The sequence below is a fragment of the Bombina bombina genome, chromosome 8 (assembly GCF_027579735.1).
Source record: "Bombina bombina isolate aBomBom1 chromosome 8, aBomBom1.pri, whole genome shotgun sequence".
In the NCBI taxonomy this organism is placed as follows: domain Eukaryota; kingdom Metazoa; phylum Chordata; class Amphibia; order Anura; family Bombinatoridae; genus Bombina; species Bombina bombina.
Genome location: NC_069506.1, coordinates 21,613,908 through 21,621,421, shown reverse-complemented (window position 1 = coordinate 21,621,421; position 7,514 = coordinate 21,613,908). Strand labels below are relative to the sequence as shown.

Below are 7,514 nucleotides of genomic sequence, written 5' to 3'. Positions count from 1 at the left end.
CCAGTATCTCTCACTCTCCAGATCTAGTCTCATCCTCTCACTTATCATATTCCCAGTATCTCTCACTCTCCTGATCTAGTCTCATTCTCTCACCTATCATATTCCCAGTATCTCTCACTCTCCTGATCTAGTCTCATCCTCTCACCTATCATATTCCCAGCATCTCTCTCTCTCTCCTGTTCTAGTCTCATCCTCTCACCTATCATATTCCCAGCATCTCTCTCTCTCCTGATCTAGTCTCATCCTCTCACCTATCATATTCCCAGTATCTCTCACTCTCCTGATCTAGTCTCATTCTCTCACCTATCATATTCCCAGTATCTCTCACTCTCCTGATCTAGTCTCATTCTCTCACCTATCATATTCCCAGTATCTCTCTCTCTCCTGATTTATTCCCTTCACCTTCCTCAGGTGCTAAATCCCAGGTTTTCTTCTCCTGATTTATCCTCCGTCTCCTCCTCTGGTATTAAATCACAGTTTTCCCTGTTTTATTTTCTTCCTCTCCCCTATTATTTTCCAAGCATCTCTCCCAGTCCTGTAATATTTGTTTCTTCCTCTGCTGTTAAATCCGAGCATTTCCCTCTCCTTATTTATTCCCAGCCTTTTCCCTCTCCTGCTATAATTCCAACCCCCCTGTCACATTCCCAGCCCCCCCCCCTTTCCCTAACCCGCCCCCTCCTATCTCCTAGCATTGCTTTTGTTTTGGTTCCTCGCCTCTCCTCTGTATCACTGTATCCTTCCTCCTTTCACATTAATTCCTCACTGGTTGCTGATGTATTAGTATGCAGCCCTTGTCCAACACAGCTTTACAAATGCTATGCAGCATCAAAAGGCATGAAAAAGGGAAGGCTGCTTGTTTGCAGTTGCTTACACCTAAAGCTTGATTTGCAATAAAACCCATGTGCTAATTAACAATATATATATTTTTCTCTGTGAGTCAGAGGCTTTTTTTTCTTCTTTGTGTCTGAGGATGAGCAGTAATTAAGAGGAAGGGACACAGCACAAGGTACTGTAGCATGTGATCATCCTCTCCATTGCTCTCCCCCAAGTCCCCTGGACTGCAGTCCCTCATCGTCGTGTGCGTTCCTTGCAAGACAAAGCCAGGCAGTGTGAGCAGGAGCTGGATGTGAGAGATTGCAGAGGACGCCAGCTGATGGCATCTCACCCTCGGAGTGACAGCGGCTGAGCCCCAGCACAGCAGTAAGTAGCTTTTCATGTCGTATTATGACATATGTGCTCTGACAAGAAGGATGTTTTTTTTTTGGTTGGCGTATACATTGGTGTTCTACACGACCAGTGGGAATACAATCTGTCACATGATATTCTATGATCAGATTGCAATATAATTCTACAAACCTGTGTATAGAACACTAGGCTGTATAGTGAGGGCATAACCTTGTCACTCATGGCAGCAGTGATTGCATTGAGTGAGGATCCGGTGGACATATTGTAGTTGGATATTTCTAGATCACCACAAGGATGTATCCTCTACACTGAGGGTCGGGATTCGATTTCACAAGAATTTGGAAGGAATCTTTGTGTGATATTAAGGCCTTAAAGACCCTTAATCAGGGGAGGGGGCATTGAATATAGGAGCAGAATATCAATTGCCCCCTCTCCAGTGCTTGGTGTTGTACCTCCATATATAACCACTTTAAAGATGTCCATCAGAAATCCCATGCACAGCACCTACTACTAGTGATAACCCATCTTGGAGGTGCCTCGTTACACAGGTAGTCATGGCTGATCACACAGTGATTATCACAACCCTGACAGCACTTACAGCTTTGGTGATGTCAGCTGATGTAGCCTCACACTTACTCAGTGCTCACCTGTTACAGAATGTTTAGCAGCGGTTTCCCAGGCTCACTTCTGTTCCTAAGGGACACAACACAGCTATTCTGTGACATTTCCTGCCGGTTACGAGCCGGACAAAAGAGCTGCAGTCCCAGAGAATGACAGGCCCTGTACAGTCACATTATAGTTACAGAATAGGCTCCCTGTGACCTCTCTGTATAATGCACAGAATACACAATTAGCATCTGAGGAAGTCACTACACTCAGTTTCCCACATGCAGGGCATCACTAGGTCCCAGTTAACTGAGCAGTGTCATAATGCCCAGAGTGGAATTGTCCTGTCACACTATATACTACATATACTATAATGTCACTATATAGAGTGTGAGAAAAAAACATTATATATAGACTGGCTAAAATGTAGAATTATTTCACAATATATGGTACATCATGTCTATATATATATATATATATATATATATATATATATATATATATATATATATATATATATATATATATATATATATATATATATTATTTATATGTGTGTCAATTTAATGGGCCATCAAGCTGTCAAGATGGATGTTTCTGTATCTTTGGATAATGCCACTATATTAAAGCATTTAGATAATGTCACATCAGACCGTTTCAGATATTTAAATAATGTCGCTATATGGATTTGGAACCTGTTGCTATATGAATATTGATATAGTTGCAATATACAGTTTGAAATAATGTAACTATAATCATGTATTTAGAATAGATAATGTACCAATTTATAAGGCTGTGATGCTAAATTCATATATTTAGATAATGTTACTATGGATACATTCTGATACTGCAAATTATGCATACTGTTTACTACTGATCTGATACAATTAATTGTCACTATCATGAAAATGTTTTGATGATCTTAGAATTATATGATTTCATTGGACTGGATAGGTTGACCTAGATTATATTATATCTGTAAACTTTAAGTGACATTAAACTTACAGTATATGTCAGTGCTTAAACACTTGTGTGCTGCAAAAGTAATGTTTTAAAACATTGTACATTGCAAATCAAGAACAGTTCAGCAGTAAACCATCTGAAAAGCCAAGTGGAATTGATGTTCCTAAACAGATTAAAATGAGCATTTCATGTATTCTAGCCAATCACTCCATAGAATGTTGCTGTTCAGGTGAATTTCTGCATACTTTAAGGGCTTTTAGTTGTTAAAGGGACACTGAACCCAAATTTTTTCTTTTGTAATTCGGATAGAGCATGCAATTTTAAGCAACTTTCTAATTTACTCCTATTATCAATTTTTCTTCGTTCTCTTGCTATCATTATTTGAAAAAGAAGGCATCTAAGCTTTTTTTTGGTTCAGACTCTGGACAGCACTTTTTTATTGGTGGATGAATTTATCCACCAATCAGCAAGGACAACCCAGGTTGTTCACCAAAAATGGGCCGGCATCTAAACTTACATTCTTGCATTTCAAATAAAGATACCAAGAGAATGAAGAAAATTTGATAATAGGAGTAAATTAGAAAGTTGCTTAAAATTTCATGCTCAATCTGATTCATGAAAGAAAAATTTTGGGTACAGTGTCCCTTTAAGTTTAGAATATCAACTAACCAATTGTTTTGATGAAAAGCAAAGTGGTTTTTTTTTTTAATATTAAAGGACATCTATTAAATATATTTTATGATAGAGCACATTAAAAAGTTTGGATTTTTCTACTATAATGAGATAGTGCTAGACTTGACAGAAATTAGAAAAATATTCTAGTCTATTTCTTTTTTGTTTGTTAAATATGTCAGCTTTATTATTTTTTGTAATAGAAAATTGTGTATACTTGCTCTGAATAAAATCAAATATTTTCAGAGGTGTGTCCCTCTTCACCAATAGAGCTAAGGGAGTATTCTTTATCAGCCAATGAGCATTAGGAAAAGAGCTCACATTACATTGCTGTATTAGTTTGAATTTAAACTTAAAGGGACATGAAACCCAAACATTTCTTTCATGATTTGGATAGAGCATACACCTTTCCAATCCACTTTTATTATCTAATTTGCTTCATTCTCTTGGTGTCCTTTGTTGAAAAGCATATCTAGGTAGGCTCAGGAACTGGGAACTAGCTGCTGAATGGTGGCTGCATAAAGTAACTATTATCATTTGCTCACTGGTATTCAGCTAGCTCCAAGCAGTGCATTGCTGCTCCTTGATAACAGAAGGAAATTAGAAAGTTGTTTAAAATTGCAATATCTATATCACTGGTTTTCAACTCTGCCCTCAGGCCTCCCTAACAGGCCAGGTTTTCAGGATTACCTTGGATGAGAGCAGGTAAAATAACCATGTTTACTAATCAGCTGATTATTTCACCTTTGCTCCAGTTCAGATATCTACAAAATCTGGCCTGTTAGGGAGGCCTGGGGACAGGTTGAAAACCAGTGATCTATCAATTATGAAAACATTTGGATTCCATGTCCCTTTAAGCAAATTTTATGCAGAAGGAGCATAAATGTATGTTTTGCGGCACTATACAATAAAATGATAACACTTTACGCATGCATGTGGCGGCTTTGCAGCTTCCATGGCGCTAGCATCTGGCTTTTGAATGTCCGTACTGCTTTTTGACACCAAAAAAGAAAAAAATAGCTGAACCATATGGGCAGTCAGGAGCTAAGTATGACATTATAAAATAATACATTTTAACTGTGAAAAGCATTATTCTAAAGTATTTATGCACTTTAAATAGTTTATCCGCAGTAAGTCTACGGAAGAGGGAATTTTTGTATAATTGGTTTACTGTTCCTTTAACGTTTTTTGGATAAAAGAACTACGCTCCACATGTTGCTTTTTCATAAATAGGACAGAACATTTTTGAGTGTTGTATCCCTTTAAAGGGACATTAAACACCTAAATAGAATGAAGCATTCAAAGAAAAGATTAGTCTGAGTATAACATGGAGATGGATTTTTTAAATTTTATTGGTTGTTTAAATATTGACAAAATAAGTGTAAAGCTTTAGTGTCTATCAAACAATGGGAGCTGCCATATTGTAACTTAGGTTACCTTCTCTACTGTGGCCAATTAGGGACAGTTATAAATAGGTCACTGTGTAGGCTGACCATATTGCCGCTTTAAAAAGGGACACATATGAAAAATACATAAGTCAGGGTTCTCATAATGGAACATTATACCAAACCATTTCTTTAAACAGCCCTGACATATGTATTTTTCATATGTGTCCCTTTTTAAAGCGGCAATATGGTCAGCCTATCACTGTGTGTGTTCTGCACTTCCATTTCTAACAGGAACTGAAAAGTTTTCAGTTGTCATAATAAAATTGCAGGAAAAGGGGGACAAAATAAATTATGAAAGTAAATATTTCTAAGTTTATATATATAGATAGATAGATAGATAGATAGATAGATAGATAGATAGATAGATAGATAGATAGATAGAGACACACACAATTTATCACTCTGCATTACATCTCAAAGTGTTTAATGTCCATTTAAACGACTGGGTAATCAACCGATTGGACGGTCACAGGGAGCTCAAGCAATCAGAATTTCAGATAATCTGAGTTTGGCTGCAGATGTTGGTGACTGTAAGATTGTCACAATTTCCTGAACATCAGAGCGGTACTGCGCTAGGGGGTTATCATTGTAAACAAACAGAGTTCCCACAATCTGCACTCACAATTGTACATTACTATGAATTAAACCAATGGAACTCTCCTCTGATTCTTTACACATCAGCCAATCAATACATCAGCATGAGTGCAGATGGTAGGAACTGCTACGTGAGTGGAGAGATAATATTGTGCCTATAATGCATGAATTCTCTCACTAGACTGGATGCTGGGTGTTAGTTAGGGTTTAGCCTAGACATTCTTTGCACTAAAGGGAAACAATTGCTTGTATATAAGTATATGCACTATTGCTTGTATATAACTGTGTTTAACCCCTGCAAATCTGTTACATTTATAGTTAAAGTCTGAGCAAATGACAAGAGACATATGTGTGTATTCATCAATCACCAGAACTGCATTGCTGCACTGGAGCTTATATTTATGCCTCTTTAAATTCTGCAGGGAAATAAAGATAGCTTCATATATGTGTCTTTTGCAAACGTAATAAATACCCAGGTCTTTTGGATATATTAACGAGACATTGGCAGTTCTAAGTGGTGCTACAAAGCTTCAGGCATTACCCTTAACCCCTTAACCTCAGCTGTACTGTGAATTTTTACGTGCTCAGCGCACTATGCAGGGCAGTGAGAATGTAAAGGAGGCAGAAGAGGAATATGAGGTTCCCCACCTGCTGTTCCCTCATTTGTAAGTAACCTTTTGTCCTGCCATAATTGTACAGTCTAGAACCACGTATGATACTGTAAAGGTTAATTCTATCACTTGATGATATCGCATTTTATTATTACACAAATGTCCCTTGGGTTAAACACATACAGTATATAAGCTCCTGCACTAAGTAAGTCGCCAAACCGGTCCTGTGCAGGACACATCTGATGATTGGTTGGTTATGTGCATATGCAGCTTCTCATTGGCCCACCAGCTATGTGCCGCAAGTGGAGAATTTATGTAATGTGAAAACCTTTAATTATGTATTTAATGTAAGGGCTTGGCAAACCTCAGTAGCCACAAAGCCACAGTACCTTGAATTATGCACCTCTCTGCTTAGCCCTGCCCCCTCTTGCACAATCAGGCAAAAGCAGAGCTTGCCACTGACCCTGTCTGAATGGCGTAACTCTGAGGTTGTGGACAACTTAGGAAGCAGCATTCTCACATAAGTGAGACATAGGGGCATATTTATCAAGCTCCTAAAGGCTCGCCGGAAACAGAAGACCGCTGCTCCATAACTTGTCCACTCTACTCTGAGGCTGCGGACAGAAATCAACCTGATCGAATATGAACGTGTTGTTTGACATTCCTTACTAGCGGCCAATAGGCCGCGAATCTGCACGGGTCGGCATTGATGTGCGGCGGACATGATACGCTACTTTGTCTTATGTCCGCTCGCACACTGATAAATATGCCTCATAGGGAGCACTATGTCTCATGGTTGGTTGGTAAAGAAGACAAATGCTCAAATGTCGCATATACATAATAACGTGTAAATATTTAGTTTTAAAGGTTGAAACTCGTGATTTTAAAAATTAAAATTACTTTAAAAGGACATCAAAATGCTCTAGTGTGTTAGAACTTTTTAATATTGCACTGTTACTTACAAAGGGATTAAACACATAGCTAAAGTCTGCACCAGATCAACAATGCACTACTGGGAGCTAGCTGAACACATTTGGTGAGCCAATGACAAGGGCTGAAAGCTTCTGCATTAGTGGGAAATAAAAGTGTAAAAAAGAATATACTGTGTTGAAGCATTTTATTATAGCAATATTGTTGTATCTAATTAAATATGTGTTTAACCCCTGCAAATCTTAAACATAACAACTGATCTCGTACATTTTGACATAGCGCTAAGGAAGGCTTTCCTTTATGATCAAAGCATCGTCAGACTCACAAGAAATTGCCTTTTTGGCCTTGCCAGTCTCACAATCCGTGGGCTCGTGATATTTTAAAAGAAAGTGGGCGGACGAGTGTCAATGTGTCTCCCATAGTTTGTTTGTTACTGTGCAGTCGCAATATTGTTAGTATCATACGTTCAGAACAATGAGAACTTAGGGGACGGCATTGCACAAGC

At 38.2% G+C, this 7,514-nt stretch overlaps 1 protein-coding gene across 1 annotated transcript in view; it reads left to right on the top strand.

Annotated features, from left to right (window-relative positions):
* The first annotated feature begins 955 nt into the window (after positions 1 to 955).
* LRRC4B (leucine rich repeat containing 4B) overlaps positions 956 to 7,514 on the top strand; it is a 400,350-nt gene continuing 393,791 nt past the window's right edge. Inside the window, exon 1 of the mRNA XM_053690182.1 lies at positions 956 to 1,200. The gene's annotated coding sequence lies outside the window, so the exon portion shown is untranslated. The remainder of the gene's footprint in view (positions 1,201 to 7,514) is intronic.